The following is an 18324-nucleotide window of genomic DNA, read 5'->3' on the forward strand; positions in this document are numbered from 1 at the left end:
TTGCACATGCACATAAATGCGTAGCGCATGTCTAAACCCCAAACATCGGGTCAGGGGATACATTCGGCCACTTGGTCACCATCTATACCTTTTCTGTGTCTCGGTGTCATACAGTATTTGCATTTTCCCTTAAGTCATGAGAATCTGCCTATCTATATCTAGTATAACTATGGTCTTTATATATTTTATCTTGCTGGCTTTCATCGTTGATGTACTTTGTAGTTTACTTGTTCTCCAATTTCAGTGGGAGAAGCGAGGCATATACTATATATCAGTTACTACACACTCTTCACTTCTAAGTTTATTTTCCTGTTATGTTCATTGTTCAGAAAGTAATTGTGATAAACCACTTTCCTGTCTAAGTATTGTTTTCCTACAGATTACTTTATTATGTTAGCACTTACCACCCTGAGATGTTAAACATCAAGCCAATAATTCCCTAGAGAATGTGGACTAAACCTAACCAGTCGAATCATAATGACGGGACAACGTAACAGTGATGTCAGAATCGGCAGCTGTGTGCACCTGAATGGAGGAACACTTACAGTAAATTGCTCCGATGCATGCCATCTAGTGTCCACCTGCGCGTACAACACTTGGATTCCCCCATAGAGGTGAGGAGCAGTGTTAGACTTTTTATTACATAGGAAGATTATGATTTTTTTTTAATCATAATTTATTTGTATTTGACTGTTTACACTATAATTTGACCAACTATTTCATATGTCACCCATTGGCTAGTTTTTACAGGAATCCGGTGGCACGTTTTGAAGTAGAGTGGAGCCGCGTGTCCCGTGCAAAACACGCATGGCTGTTGATTTACAGGGACCTGCAGCTAGTATATATGTTACATACATGATACATCCCTTCATATATGTTCATTTGTGCTAACAGGTGCCTCCCTGCAGGATATGGTGGGACCATGGTTATTTATTGCTGTGGATAGCATGCAAGTTGCCGTTGGCCACAACTGTACTCACAGAGCCTGCATGGAACTAAATACAGATGGTCACCTACATGCAGATAGCATGCATCTAATGGCAGTTTCTCTTTACCATAGTATTCTCTAAAGGTGGATAAAACAGACAGTTAAGATGAATTGGTGAAAAAATGGCATTTTGCAACATGTCCCTCATTATTAATGTCTTCCGTCGTCTGTACATACAGGATGACAGAGGACATAGTTAACAAGGGTTGGGATCATTTGGTCTACAGCATGATGGTCGAGAGTCATTAGGTCAACACCATTAAGTCGACATGGAAAAAGGTTGACATGGGTCTAGGTCGACATGGGAAAAGGTTGACATGGTTATAGGTCGAAAGGTCATTAGTTGGACAGGTTGTTAGTTCGACAGGTCATTCGAACCCCATGTCGACCTTTTGACTGTCTACCTAGACACTGTCAAACTAATAACCTGTCAAACTAATGACCTGTCGACCTTTTTGCTATGTTGACCTAGACCCATGTTGACCTTTTCCCGTGTCGACCTAATGGTGTCGACCTAATGACTGTCGACCATCATGCTGTAGACCAAATGACCGTATCCCAGTTAACAACCAGAGGGAGCGCGCATTGTTAATTATATAGAGTGTATACACGAGTGCTGGGGTAGCCAACTCCAGTCCTCGGGAGCTACCAACAGTTAACGTTTTCCAGATCTCCTCACAGAATCACAAGTGAAGTAATTAGCTCCACCTGTGGATCTATTAAAATGTGTCAGTGAGTAATGAGTGCAGCTGTGCAGCATCTAGGTTGTCTCGAAAATGTGAACTATTGGTAGCTCTCAAGGACCGTAGTTGGCTACCACTGCACTAGACAATATGCATGATAATATCGTTAATGATTATGGTCTAGTGTGTATGCACCTTTATGCTATTGTCTATGGGGCTAAAATGGGGGTCAGTGGGGCTTCAAGCGGGAAACTGCGCCAATCACTGTTTTCTGTTCTCATTGTTAGTTTCATTACTTGCACCTGCTCTGTGGTGGATACAAAAGATCCATCTGAAACAGGCTTCCTTTCCCCATACACATGACTTGGGGGTCTATGCCCTAAGACTTCGAGAGTGAGAAAGAGGAGTGAAATAATGAAAACTGCCATCTTACATGTTATGTTTGAAAAATAGCAGGAGTCTATTGGCTGGAACTTTATCTTTCCCCACTTTTCACTTACCAAGGCTTAGTACATAGACTCCTTAGATCACTAGCTACATGCTCCCAACACCCTATGACTCTCCCATATGACAGAACACTGTATAAAGACGACCCACTAATTTCCAGCAGCTGTGGGTGGATGAGAGTCAGCCCCAAATAACACAAGCTGACTCTCTTTGGAATAATATTGCACTCTTCAATTTGGAACCCCAACGTGGGCCCTTCAGAAGTGGACTGCAATAACCAAAACCAGACCTTGAAAAATATAAGGTGAACATCATAATTTTTCCACTCCAAGGCATCCACTCCATTCAAGAGAGTTTAATTCAATGGGATCATACTAATCATAATTGTGGAGACTTCACCATCCTACAAATCGATGCCCCTGTTAAGGTCACCATAGGAACAGGACCACCACTGCCTAAATGAGTGCTTTCCTTCATCCCTTGAGTTTTATCTTTGACCTCTCACCAATAGTGCTGTGTCCCTTATTTCTGTAGCAACTTCCATTGTTGCTGTCCATTTCCCTCACAGAATATAAATATAAGCTATACTAACCTTTATTTACATGTTAGAAACCATTTACATATCATAAGAACCTGCTATAAGGTATCAATTTCCTTCCACTTTTGTAAGATTGTTGCTTAGAAACATTACTTGTTTAGTACAACTGCAAACAATTTTTAGTTACTGGATATTACAAGCTAGTACAATGCAATGTAATGGCAAAAAAACATAATTACACAATAGCTTTTTAACCGGGAGGTTTACGAAAATACATAATAAGATGCTGGGCGGAAATGTAATAGGGTGTGAGAATCAGAAAGTGAGAAATTTTGCAAGAGTTCTCCAGCTTTTTTTAAAGCAGCAATAATGTACACTACAAAACAAGGCGATTTTTGCCATGTAAATGATTGCCACTTTAAAAAAAAGCCAGGAGAACTTTCACAAAATCTCTCACTATCTAAACCTTACATTCCCCCCGGCAGCTCCCCGGGAGGGCTCACATACGATTAGTTCTTGATGTGCCATATGCAAATGGAGGGAGCCGGGAGCAGGGCGGGGGGGATGCCGTATGAGCCGGGTGCCGGGCTGCAGGAGAATTTACAAAAAAACCACACAAATTAATGTGCAGCCAATGAATCAGCGGCTGCCCATTCATTTGTATGTTTTTTCTTTTATTTGCCCACCACCCAGCTCTCTGCGTCCCCCTGCCCGGTGCCCTCCATTCCCCCACTTCTGAAGTCCATCCGTCCGTCCCCCCCCTGCATTGGATGCGGTACTATGCTGACGACTGCACATAAAACGTATCTTATGTGCCGCACATATGTTCTCAAACTCCGATCTGATGCACACGGGACCGCTAATCGGATCAGATTGAATGTCATGCGATTCGGACAAGTCAGCCTAAAGTATGGGGGGCCTTGACTCTATGGGGTATGTGGGGTAAACTTACTAATGGAGTCTACACACAGGGTGATTTTAGGGCATTTTCTAAGCGATCAAACTAGATTTGCGGCCTTGCGCGTAGCTATCACCTGACGATTAATAATTAGCATGCTGGATAAATCTATGTATAAAACGCATATATTAATGAGCCTAAACAGCCCTTCCCGCCTCTCTCCACCCCCTGATCGGATGGTTCCGTACGATAATTTTCTTTACAGAACTCACGCCGTTTTCGTACGTGTGAGGCGTTCACACATGCGCAGATACGCCTCAGCACATGCGCAAACACCAACCATCAGCCGTCTGTCCGCATTCGGAGCCATCTGACTCAGGGCCAGATTCTCTAGCCTTCAAAAGTGATAAAATGGAGTGTGATAAGCAGCCAGCCAATCAGCTCCTACCTGCCATGTCATAGACTGTGTTTGAAAAATATCAGACAGTAGCAGATTGGCTGGCTGTTTATCACTCTCCATTTTATCACTTTTGAAGCTTAGAGAATCTGGCCCTCAATCAGAATAAGGGCCTTGGTGTGCTCAGCACCAGTAGCGGCTCTTACCGTTTAGGAGGAGGGGGGCTGCCGCAATGAGGGCTCCCCCTCCGCTACCGATGCCCCCGCTGCGATCCCCACGCCATCCCGGCTGCCAGTCCTCTGCACGGGGCCAGCGCATGCGCAGTAACTTCATACAAGCTGGCCCAAGCTTCCATGGGCTGCCTTTGCAGCAGCTCCCAGAGGCTTAAACTGGTTCCTGGGTATGGTGCATGCGCAGTACTGTCTACGGTACTGTGCATGCGCAGAACCCGATTTGGGGGCTGCTGCGCATTTGCGCAGAGAGGTATCCTGGTGGGAGGGAACACCTCCCAATGGGACTGCCTTGAGTGAATGCCAGTCACATTGAAACCAGAGCAGTCTCACAGACTGCATCTGGCTTCACTTTAGGCAGAGACAGTGGCGGATTTTACCTGGGGGGCTGCAGTCCCGCAGCCCATAGGTAAAAACCGCCACTGCTCAGCACATCTCCCTGTATGTAGGTCCCTTTAGATGTAAGTTCAATTGAAGATGTGACGTTGCCCATAACAACCAATCAGATTTCATGATGTTATCTCAGCTGTCAATCGAGCATTCATTAAAGGAAGTAGTTCAGAGGCAGGAGTGAGACTAATGGGTATATCCAATGCCGATCAGGGAGCTATGATGCCGAGCAGTGCCTATTCCTCTCCATCATAGCCCCCACTCAGTATTTAACTGACCCCCTGCACTCACCGATTCCACCTTACTATTTCTAAAAAGTGAGGTGGAAATGGCGACTGCTGCCCTGAAAACTGCATTCGGGGGAATCCTCACTGTCCTCTGATGGCAAGGATTCCCCCGGTACATAGAACAGGGCGAGCGGCCGGCGAGGGGGTTAAACGGCGAGGATGGCTTCTTTTTGGCGATCCTCCCTGAAAACAAGCCATCCTTGCCATAAAATCCCCCTTTGCCGGCCGCATTGAATACACCCCCTAAGCCAATAATGAGCCATCTGGTAATTTTTATAGAACATATCCTTTGTACTCAAGAAAAAGTTCCTGAAAACATGACAATGTTTTGAAATATGTACAGTGTTGTTGTGGCGACTAAGTGCCCTAGTGAGGTTTTATGGTTCAACATTATCTGCACTGATAACAGTATTTATTCTATTTTGTGTTTTATGTACACAAGCAAATTGTTAATGTGCGGTGTTTGTGATTTAGTTGTAGGACAGCAAGAGCAAAAACACTGTGTACCAGAGATAAGATTGCACTGGGAAATCATGAGAGACCAATATAAATGTGAAATTTAGACATAAATGGCCTCTCTGCGATATCTTCCTGGATGTTCTAAAACTTAACATGTCTGGAGCTGTGATAATAATATTTGCACCCTGCTTAATAGCCTCGCCTCTCTTAATTTCATTAACTGTTGACAGCTCGACCATCTCGTCTAGCCGGCAAGTATGCTATCTGGGAGTTACTCAGTATCTTTTGCAGTCCTGCTGTTACGTCTCAGAAATATCTCCAAGATCAGATGCTTTCCTATCCCCATACATCACTGGTCATCTCTAGACAGAACTACTGTAACCTCCTCTTACCTTGTCTCCTGTCTCCCATCTTTTTCCATATCGGTCTTTCATCAGTGCTTCTGCCTGGCTCATCTTTCTCTCCAGAGGACCCATTTATTATTTAATATTAGTGGCTAATTACCCCAAAACACCAGTTTTCAGGGGTTAGTCACAAAATAGGGAGACCAGTCCCAGAACATTTTTTCAATCCTGGGATCTAGGATTGAGAAATGCTCAATCCCGGGACTCCCGACATCCCGGTATTGGCCTCCCTTTAAAAAAATTCTCCTCCTATTTACATACCGGGCAGTACGGCAGAGCAGAGTCAAGAGCAGGCAGGAGTGCCAGAGTGTGGAATCCCCAGGTTAGGCTGGAACTTGACAGCATTGGTGCGGGGGCACGGCCGGCGAGCTGCACAGCGTGACACGCAGCGTGAACTCTGACCACGTCATGTGGCGCAGAGCCACACAGCCAGGATGAGAGCAGCCAGGCAGTGTCTGAGAAATGTCTATCTCTGCGGCGATAGAGACACGAAGAACCGCTCATCACCGGTGCCCAGGGCTATTCAAACAGAGCGATCCATGCTTCTTTTATAAGCCATCTAGTCAGAAAATCACCCCATGTGTATGAACCTTGAAAAGCTACTACAGTGAAATGCATCAGTGACCATTCATACAGATTTTATTTATTTACAGTTTTTTGTATTGCGCAGCAGATTTTGTTGCGCTTTACAACTGTAGACCGTGATAAAACAAACTGGGTAACAACAGACAGACTTGGAGGTTTGAGGGCCCTGCTGCAAGCTTACAGTCTATAGGAATACAGATACACACCCATTAGGATATTTCCCTGCACTATGAAGGACCAGCCTCCCACTTCAACTTCCCACTACAGCCATCTATTACTGGACATATACAAGCCCGCTTAAGGAGGAACCAAAAACAACAAAGTGCGCTGACGATAGGAAAGTGCAATCTCCTTAGAGTCTATTAAGTGAGATCTACAATTCCAGCTACCTATATATGCTTTGGACCACTAGGGAGGCATTCCTAGGAATGGATACAGAGCAGAGTCCAACTTAGACATATTGGGTAAATAATAAATATGCCTGTATAAATGAATGCATTCTTGGTACCAGTTTTTATCACTATTGTTTTATTCATTGTCTTATAATAAAGTGTTATTTTTAATAAACAGCACCTGTTATATATATATTAATGTAGCACAGTTATCCCCCCCCCCTTTTTTGTTTGCCTTTACATTATATTTTTGGGTGTGACATCCCAAAATAACCTACTGCAGCTTGGCCCACCAACTAATTTCAAGGCGACTACAGTACTTGTGGTACTTGATATTCATCGGTCTCAGTACTTGCATTAGTTCTAGTGGTCTTAAGGCCCCCATACACTATGAGATTTATCTTACCTGTAAAATTGCATCTGATTTCCCTTGAATTTCCCCGGATGATTCCCAGGAGGCCTACATACAATTTGACACTAGATGTGCCATTCTTTACATCCAATTTGCGTCAGATAAATCACATGTGATTTATCTGATGTAAATTTGGATGTGCCACTGAGACAATGCAGGCTGGCACCTAGCACACTGGCTAAAGCGTCTATGGGACATTGCAGGCTGGCACCAAGCACACTGGCTAAATGCCCCCATACATTAGACCGACTTGTCCTAAGGACAATTCGGACCCAATTCTCCTGCGAGCTTCCCAGCAGCTCCCCGGGAGGCTCACAAACAATTTGGCCCTTGATGTGCAATTTTTTACATGTGATAAATCGCATGCGATTTATCACATGTAAAAAAAAACGGGGAGCTGCAGGGCGGTGAGGAGCAGTGGGGCGGGCAGCAGCGGTGCCGGTGAGGAGCAGGCAGGGGGCAGCAGCGGTTCCTGTGAGGAGCAGTGGGGGCGGGCTGCAGCGGATCTCAAATGATCATCAGTGTGCACCGCCGCAGCGGTGGCTATTATAACTTTAAAATAATGTGTCGAATGACTGTCCAGCTTTTGATTGGCTGAGATAGTAGAGCACTCTTAGCCAATCAGCTGCCTCCCTCTGGCGGCCGCTAATTGGCTGAGAGTGATCTATCTCAGCCAATCAGAAGACGGACAGTCAATGGACACATTATTTTAAAGTTGTAATGACACTGATGATCACCGCCGTGGCCGCACTGCTTCCCCACCGGCACCCCCCCCGTGCTGCACCCGCTGGCCACTCATTTAAGAGCCGCCGCTGCCCGCCCACTGCAGGAGGTCGGACGTGATCACACATGCTGCACGTCCGACTGCCTGATCCGGTACGATGAGCATGTCCAATGCGCACATGCGATTTTGAGCCGATTTCACATGGTTTATCGGCCCAAGTGCCGAAATCGCGTGGAATCGGTTCAAAATCGCATAGTGTATGGGGGCCTTAAAGCGTCCCTGGGACAATTCAGACTGGCACCTAGCACACTGGGTACAGAGGGGCAGAGGCTTTAAAGATCGATATGAGGGAGAAGGGGTATCAGCGCACGTTATGTGCACTGATTCCGCATCTCCCCAATGTATTAAGGAGCCAGCATGCAGTAAATGACAGGGGCGCTATGCGCCTCTGTCCATATCGGCGCTGCTATCTAAATGATAGTAGGCCAAATGTATGAACGGTCAGCACTGCTGACCATTCAGCCCGCTGCTGGTTTTGCGCCAGCAACAGGCTGGCAAAGCCCTATCTCAACAGCAGGGACAGCGCTGTCCCTGCTGTTGGCTCTGTGCTATGCTGGGGATCTTGCAAGTAGCGAGATCCCGCACATGCGCAGTCCAGCCGGCCGGGGGACAGGAGACAGCGCATCAGTGTAAACTGATGCGCTATCTCTAAGAGGGGACATCGCCAGAGGGGGGAGTTAGCGCTCCCCCGCTTTGGCAGACAAGATGTTAATACATCTTGTCGGTCTCCCCTCCTGCTTCGCCTTGCTAATGAGGCGAAGCAGGAAGTATTATAGTGGTGCGATAAGCACCGCTATAATATATCTGCCCCAGAGACACTGAGACAATGCAGGCTGGCACTGGGTACTAGTACTGCCAGTCCAGCACTGCCCCAATGTGACACTGGCACAGGTAAACTGGGGTAGTGTTTGTCCTGCCACCTATCCCACTGGGTACAGTCCATGCTACTGCCTGTCAGGCAGCTAATACTGATATGCCTGTGTAATTACAGCAGGGGAGAGGGGAGGGGAGGGTGTCGGGCTCTGCTGCCTGCACGGACGCTGACCGACCTCCAGCAGCAGGGGAGAGGGAAGGGGGGGCTCGGGCTCTGCTGGCCACACCGTCACCTCCAGCACTGAGCAGAGGAGAGAGGGGAGTCCCGTTCTCCGCACAACTATTCTGCTGTTTCCTCCCTCCCTCCCTCCCTCCCTCCCTCCTACCTACTAGAATCCTCTGCTGTCTCTGCCGGGCAGGGAGGACGGAGCTCAGGCTGAGCTCCAGAGAAGTATGTACTGTATTTGTTGAAGGGATGGGACGCTGTCACGCTGACTCGCTGAGTGCAGCTGCTGCTGCTGCTATGGCTCCTGTCCTGTTGCGCCTGCCCCTAGTGATGTGTTTCTGCTGCTGCACGGGTTGGAGGACAGCGACAGTCACACCGGAAGGAGGTACCTGGAGCTGTACACAATGATATATCGGATCTGAAACATCGTGGGTGCTAAAAAGCACCCACGATGTGCCCATGATGGGTCAGATGCCAATATATCTTATGTGCAGCAGGTCCGACGCCCTGATCCGATCTGATGCGCACGGGACCGCGCATCAGATCAAATCAGATGTCAGGCACATGCGATTTTCGGCCGATTTCTCCCGATTTATCGGCCCAAAGGGCCGAAATCGGGTGAAATCGGACGAAAATCGCATAGTGTATGGGGGCCTTTAGTCCTTCAGTCTTTACAGGTCTTATTAATCCTATGGACTTCACCTCCTGCAGGAAGAACCCAGTAAAGATTTTGATTCAAAGACATCAATGTAATGTTATTCAAAGACACCAGTTTAATGTAGGTGAGAATAAACAACAAGAGAAAACAACTTTGTACTGCACCACCCTCTGTAGTACCATAAACCATTTACAGTATTGTTCTAACCTCATTGTCCTGTCTTGGTTCATTCAGGTGCGCGTCTACTGTTTGGTAAACAGTGCTGAAATAAACAATTAGAGAAAAGGGAAGAGGCAGAACACTGAAAATTAAGATTAAGTCAGGAAACAAGTATTTTAATTTTAATTATTCCATTGTTTGGAAGGTACAGCAGGAACTTCATTCCAATGTAAATGTGAAATCCTCTATAAGAATGCTATATGGGAACCTTTAAACAGAGAATGTCAGTGGTGTATCCATAATGGGTTCAATCAGTGTAGTTCACACGGGCCTCTGAGTCCCAAGGGGGACCACACGTCACACACTGCACCTGTTTTTAATTCTTACCTCTCCCGCCATAAAGGCAGCAGTGCTGTTGGAATTGCCAAAAAAAGGCTGTGCAACATTTTTGGGAGTTCTGTGCATGCGCAGTAGACTATGACAGCTGTAGTGCTCAGACTCTATTGCATAGCAAAACAGTGTGGCTGGCAAAGAGGAGGGGGCCAAAGCGAAGAAGGTCATTAGGATTTAAAAAGAGTAAACACAGTTGTTTGACAATAAATGGCTTCACTCAACCACATGAATGAAAGAAAAGTTTGTGTGCATCAACTCTGATCCCTTTTCTGCAAAGTAAATCACAATAACATTAGAATATTATTTTTAACATACTGTAGGCGGTCTATGACATGAATGCTTATCATGGATAGACCAGGAATTCCATGTTAAATGAGTTGCTTTCAACTACCAATGTAAATGCAGCAATACTTAAATATAAACTGCATCATATATAGTAGTCTGTCTCAGTGTCATCCATGTATTGCAGGGAAAGTGTTTCACACTTTGGTTTCTTTGTGCAATGTTCATTGAAATAAAACCATATACAATCACTTCTAATATATGCGTTGTGCTTCTTGAGCAAATCCGAATCTAATAAAATACATTTTTGTCAGATGGTATAGAAATGCGGGTGGTCTGTCAGCTCTGACACAGACTACGTTATTAATATCCAGCACTATGGAATAGATTTACTAAAGCTTGGAATTGTTGCCCATTAACAACCAGTCAGATCCAGGGTTGCCGACCCTCGCGGCTCCCAGGAAGGGGGGCATCCCTCCCACAGAGCCATCTGTCCTCAGGGAAAGCCCCTCGGCAGGGGTCTGTGGGTGAATTTACGCGATTCGCTCATTTGTTGCCGTCTTCCATTGGGACGTGTGCAGTTCCAGGAGACTGGCTAACTCTGTTTGAAGGCAGTTGAATACCCCACACACTCCAAAATTGGGTCTGTCCAGCTGAAATGTATTTGCTTTATTAATACTATAATATTTGTAAAAGGAATATTTAAAAATAAATTTTCCCTAATGTCAGTAAACATGGCATAGTGTTATTGTAGTATCCACCTATGCAGTACCATGCTTAATGTCCAGTAGTTCATAGTATCTCCTCAATATTACAGTAGTTGGGCACCGTGGCTTTAGTCTATTCTAATTCATACTGTATATAAAAAGTATGCAGTAGGTATTAACTTATTTCATATGGAAATGTTATGTTTGCCCATATTCCTCTAAGCTTATGTCCACATAGACACAAATAAACTGTGAAAACCTCATGTAGAGTGTGGACCATGCCCATGTCTACCTTCTGCATAGTTGCCGACTTTTACGCTGCCCTCTCTGGGAGAGGGCAGCCAGTCAGCTCACTGAAGTAGGGGGGCGGGGTAATCACCGGGAGGGGAAAGGGCGGTTCGGGGGTGGAGCCACATGCGGGCTGCTCTATCTGGGGCATGGTTATGGCAAACACGTCATTTTAGCCCCGCCCCCCGCAGTGCAATGTCGGTATTTCAGTCCTTGCCATGCGGGGGGCGGGGCTAAAATGACACGATCGCGTCATTTGACCCGCGGTTCCCGGGTGATGGGGGATATGCGGGAGGGTTGCCCCCCTTTCCGGGGGGGGGGGGGGGCGGGAGGGGGACCCGATTTCCGGGACCCTCCCGGCCATTCCGGGAGGGTTATCAACCCTGACCTTCTGTCAATATCAACCTATGGTATGTCGATCATTTTTAGGTATCGACCTAGTGACCGACGTTGACCTAGACATTGTTGACCCCCGATACCTATACTACAACCACTGAACTTAAATGACTCCTGCAAACTCTCACTGTGTAAAATAAAATGCCTGCAATGGATATGGCAGCTATAATACTCTCCCCGCCTCCTTTTCTCCTGTGAGCAATTCATCATAGGTTAGATCCCTGGTATGAGAATGTCAATAAACAGAGATGATTCATTGTTATGCTGCAGGTCATGTGATAAGCAGGAGGATAGGGGCTGCACTGCTGGGGGTAACATTCATAACACATTAGTCACAGGTTGTCTATGAGACGCCACAGGCAAAGTATAACAATAGAGCACGTGAATGCCACTCCCCGCACAGGTTACATTGTGCTAGCTAACACAAGAAGTCACCAATAGGGTGTGGACTCGCTCACAGACAATGTCTAGGTAAACAATCAGTAAGAGGTCACCAAAAGGTTCACATGTGCTAGGTCCACATTGACAAGGGCTGATACAAGCAAAGGATTGACATGGAAAATGTCGACACGTTATAAGGTCAACATGAGGTTTTTTTTTGTGTCAATGTCATACCTCCCAACAGTCCCGATTTCAGCGGGACAGTCCCGATTATCAGGGCCTGTCCCGCTGTCCCTCCCGCGGCCGGCAGTGTCCCGCGGTGAGGGGGGGTTGTTGGGAGTCCCCTCTGTCGGATGCTAAGCAGCGGGGAATAAACGCTGTGCGCATGCGCACAGCGTCTATTCCCGCAGCCAGGGGGCTGGGGGCATGGCTAGAGGCTCGCAGAGCCTCTGGGTCATGCCCCCATAGCGTCAAAATGGGGGCGTGGCCTCGCTGGAGAGCCGCGAATATAGACCACGCCCCCCAAAATAAGGCCACGCCCTGAAATTTCCAACGCACCTACGGCGCGCAGCAACTACCTCCCGCCTCCAGCTCGGCCAAAGTTGGGAGGTATGCAATGTAGACACGTAAGCACATGGACCCCCAATTAGTCCAGCGCGTACCCTCATGGCTTTAAGCCAGGTGGCTCATTCTGCTCCCGTTGCACTTAGAATATGTACCATTCCCAATCAGAGTCCACGTGCATGGTAACGCATGAAAAGTCCCAAAAGTATTTAGAAAAAAGTGTGAAAAACTTATGTTGACCTTTACATGTGTCATCCATTCCCATGTTGACCTTTTCACATATCAACCTTTTTTCATTGTCACCCTAGTGCATGATGACCTTTTATCAATGTTGACATTATGGTGTCGACCTATTGACTGTTTACCTAGACATTGTCTATGACTACGAGCCATCCAGATACCACTCTGCAGGAGGAAATAATAAGTGCTTCCAATCTCATACATCAGATGCTACAAATCATTAGCTCAGTATAAATCGGGGTCCTATAAAAATATGTGGGCTGCGCTGGTGCCCACTTTTAAGGAATATTATACCCCTTTAACACCAGAAAATGCAGGGACATACCCGGGAATACAGTCCCGGATCATGCAGGGCCATTCCCGGGTTGGCCCCTTTAACACCAGCCTAGTCCCATTGCATTTTCGGGTGTGAGGGGGGTCGTGGGCGCTGTGACCAGGAGCTGCGTACTGTACCTCCTGGTCCAGGACAGAAAGGCTGGGAAGCCGCGTAAGTACCTTTCACACCGGCCTGTATCCTGGGAGCAACCCTGCTAGCTGGCAGGGTTGAAATCCCAGGACATTGGTCTCGGGAATTTTACCCAGGACCCTTTCATACCAGCGCTAGTCCCGGGTCATTCCCAAGGCCAACCCGGGAAAATAGGCTGGTGTGAAAGAGGTATTAGTGAATTAGGGTGATCTATCCAAATAGGGCTGCTGCTGTACATGGCTGTAGGCACAAAGAAGCCTGGTGGAATATTGGCCCTTATGAGAATTATATATTTGCATAAAATCACACGCATTCCAAAAACAGTCAGTTTGTGGACATTTTGAGGTCTTATGCATGCGCGCTGCGGTGTGTACGCATGAGCAGAATAGCAAAAATAAGCAAATAGCGATTTTGCTATTTAGCAATCAGTGCTGAATTGCCCCCAATAGCCACTCTGCGATCGCATCTGAATTACGCCCTATATATGTTGAAAAACATAGCATTATAGAAAGCATATAATTTTATGGTGAAGCTGTACATCAACACAGTACTGATGCTAAGGATGATGATAGAAGCAGAAAGTACTGTTTATCCTAGGGATGCCATTGGCTGCCATGAAAAATAAATACTGATACTCTAGGGCACCGTGATTCAAGAATGGCTGGGAACCACTGGACTAAACCCTTTTGATCAGAAAACAACTAGCCCCAAAAAAGTCTTTTGGAAAGAGCAGCATTTTATGGCAAAGGTCTTAGGTTATGTTTATACAGACTGTGCCTCATTAGAGAACAGAGAGATAAGCTGTTATCTATAACAGAGTGAACTGGAGGCAAACACATCAATGTCTTCAAACAGACTGTTTCATGGGATTCCTTGTAATTGATACTTTTGTTTTCATGGTAAAATACTCATGCATAGTGAAATCTTGTGCAACGTAAAAGTTAATTTATTAATTACCAGTTTCTTATATAGCGCATACATATTCCGCAGCGCTTTACAGAGAATATTTCAACATTCACATCAGTCCCTACCCCAGTGGAGCTTACAATCTATATTCCCTACCACATGTACACGCACACACAGACATTCTAGGGTTCATTTTTGTTGGAAGCCAATTAATCTATCTGTATATATTTTTTGGATTGTGGGAGGAAACCAGAGTACCCGGAGAAAACCCACGCAAGCACGGGGAGAATATACAAACTCCACACAGTTAGAGCCATGGTGGGGATCGAACCCATGACCTCAGCACTGTGAGGCAGTAATGCTAACCATTACACCATCCGAGCTACACATGCACGTAATCATATTACTATTCCCAGTTGTTATATGGTACCATTCCCAGTAGTTATATGGTACCCACATATTTTGCTGTTTTATCCAATGGCACAAAATATAATATAATATTCAAAAGACTGGGCAACTGCTGATTGGCTGAGAGCTCAGCCAGTCAGCAACCACCCACTCTTTTGAATGGGATTTTTTCTATTCTCTCGCCGTTATCCCGGCTACCACAGACCCTGATCTCCTGCCGCTACCCTGTCTGCAGCTACCCCCAGATTACTGCATGTGATAAATCGCAACCGATTTATCACATGTAAAAAATGGCACATCAAGTGGCAAATCTTATCACGCTCTCCCGGGGAGCCACCGGGGGAGCGCAGGGGAAGTCGGGGCCGACTTGTCTTAGCACTGCAGTGTATGAAAAGAGTCACTGGAAATCAGCTGTGAAAGCTTACCTCTCGATAATCTCTGCTTCTCTGAAACACAGAAGTGGCAGGAGACAGATGACTTTTCGGGTAGCCCCCCACCCAATATTATACAGTATAGTTAATTATATGTTCTTTTTTCGTAAGCCTCATCTTTATACATTTAAACACAAAGGCCCCAGAGAACAGCTGAAATATGTCAGGGAGGTACATTCTTAAAATAGTTGTGAACATTTGAAACCTAAGATTTGCTAGTAACAATAAAATTAGGTAGCACAGTAAATTTTAGGGTTATTTATAAATACTCTTTACGGAAATGTTGTCCTTGGGATTTATGCATCATTACAGTTTCCTGGCCATGGACGTATACTACAGGTTTTAAATGGAACTTGCACGCTTCCCGAAATAGGGGGCGAGAGGTATAGCTTCCCGGCAGTCTTTCCCAATTCTATAACAAATGGCCATATTGAGCAATGGAGTATACTAGACATTTTAGAATTGTGAATAGCACTTGTGAAATGTGAAGATAATCAAATGTAAATGACTACTAGCAACACGGAGCATTAATAGCTGGAGGGAAATATGTTATGTGCTCTGGTAAACGTATGCCAACAGCTATGTATTGTCTCTCCAGTATATGGGGTACATATGGTGCATTGTGATAGATCATATGTTATGTACTATGAGGTATATTTATCAGATTCCGCATCTTAGATACAGATGTGATGTTATGTGATAAATTCCCCCCAATCTGCAATGCGGCTATTGAATACATGCAGGGATAGAGCTTGCGAGAAATCTCAATGCACTCCACAGTCTTCTCCGGGTATTTTTCACACGAACATGATCGCTGGTTTCCAGCTGTGTGACCCCCGTCATCTGATATCTGCTGTAAATTGCTGTAAATGCTGGTTTACAGCAGACATAGGATAGAAACAAAGAATTTAACAGCAGATAAGTACCACTATGCCTTTTTTATCCTTTAGGTAACCTCAACCTTACTTGATCCTTAAGGCCCCATAAACTAGAGCTCACTGATGATTTGGCACTTGCTGTGCAATTTTTACATGTGATAAATGGTCTGATGCAGACAGGACCCCGCACATCAGATTGGATGTCATGCATATGCAATTTGGAACGATTTCACCCGATTTCTTGGCCCGATCCGCCAGATTCGAAAGAAATAGGGTCCAAATTGCATAGTGTATCTTTAGTTCTTTGTAAGAAATTATTATGTCCACCCCAAGCATGTTCAAAGTGCTGTACCATCTTAGCAGGGTATTCAATTCCATACCAAATGGAAATGGCTGTGGACAAATCCAGCACGGTCAAAAAACACATGGATCAGCAAATTGATCACCGATCTATGCGTTTTTTCGCAAAATTGTTTCTGTTTATGTTTTTTAGTCTTGTTTCACCAATGCAGTTTCACCAACTACACAAGCAAAAGATGAGTTAAAATCTAGATGAAAATGCTCATTGTTGAATAATAAAGTCTTCTTTTGAAAGAAAAGGATTTTAGTCAATACCTCCCTAAGCCCCTATCACCACTAATGGAGGCTATTCAACTTATCCATTACCCTTTTCTGTGAAGCAAATTTTTCATAAATTTCCCCGGAACCTGTACCTCCTTCCATTTTCAGTGCATGTGTTCTAATATTTATCTTCCTTTGAGGAATGTCTCCCTCCTGTAGCTTGTGAAAACCCTTGGTACATTTAAAAGTTTCTAGTATGTGTGGTACGCGGAGCCGGGGCTTAGGCAGGTTCTTGGTTTCCGAGGGAAGAGGGGGCTCTGCAGGAAAGAACAGGCTACAAATGCAATACAACACTACTTTTATTTTCTACGGCAAACGTATAAAGTGCAATCTTCTGGAAATATTTTACCGGACCATGCAAAGGTACAAGGAAAGGGGAGTATTGCACAACTCTTATTGGTGGATGCGAAGAAAAGAAATGCTTTACAACGTTCATCAACAATGCAAGAAAAAGAAACGTTTTACAGTAATTCTCAGCAATACAAGGAATGAAATGTTTTACAATATCCATCAACAACGCAGCTCACATTTAAAACGGATCAGCAGCCTGGGTCCCAGTACAGTAGGGCCTTCCTACGGATCAATAGCCCGGGGTTCTTTAGGCAGGCCTTCCTACGGATTAGTAGCCCGCATAGCGAGGTTGCCTGGATTGGAATTCCCCCAAAGAAATAGAGTCTGGGTAAACTGGTATGCTGGGACGTGGTAACAGCTTCCGTCCTCAGATGGGGAGACCCTCTCTACATGGGTAATCTGACCGCTGGGCACTAACCCTCCACTTGTAAATAGGGAGGTAACGGGTGGGTATCCTTGGCTCGCAGCCAGTGAGGGGAAAGTGGGACACCTGCTATAGCCCGCAGGGTTTGACTATCTATGCCTCTCTTCACTGGGCCGGGTCCTTACAGGGCCCTTCTAGTGCCCGGGGTCTCGCTGGTACTGCACATAAAGCGCTGTCCCCTTACACATATGGCCACTAGGGCCAGACTCACTGTTTGCTGGCCACGGGGATGGAGTGTGGAGAGCTGCTCCTCTGGAGTAGTGCAGGCGCCGGGTGCATTGGCCGTTCTGCTGCCAGTCCTGCGCTGCCCTGCTGCCACTCCGGGGTCACACAGCGCCGGGTCCCGCACTGCTGCAGCGATTCACAAGGTGGCCTGTCCCTCCTCCTCTGCAAGACGCCGCTGCTCTCTGTCCCCGCGTGCTGCCTCCTCGTTGCTGGCTTTTCCGTCTTCCTCCTCCTGTCAATCACCGCCGGGGATCGCTGACGTCCCGCTCTGCGGTGCGGAGGTGACCGGCTCTCTGTCTCCTGGCTGCTGCTGCTGTTCGCTCCTCCAGCTGTCCGGGTCTCGCCCTGGCTCCTTCCCCAACGCAGGGCTCCTTCCCTTCTTTCGGCACATTCCTGGAGGCCTCTCTCTCTCCTGCTCTCTCCGCGCGCCTCCCGGCGACCTCTGACCTCCCTTCCTTCCGGCCTCTCTACGCGCCGTGCTGCCCACCAATCACAGCCGTCCTCCCCGCAGTCCATCTCTTGGGTGAGTCCTGCCTTTCCTCCCCTGACGCCCGCAGCGATGGCAGGGGACATCCAACCCCTCTCTGGGGTGGGGTCAATTTCGCATGCCTCG

The sequence above is a fragment of the Crinia signifera genome, chromosome 4, assembly GCF_055691185.1.
Source record: "Crinia signifera chromosome 4, ASM5569118v1, whole genome shotgun sequence".
Classification (NCBI taxonomy): domain Eukaryota; kingdom Metazoa; phylum Chordata; class Amphibia; order Anura; family Myobatrachidae; genus Crinia; species Crinia signifera.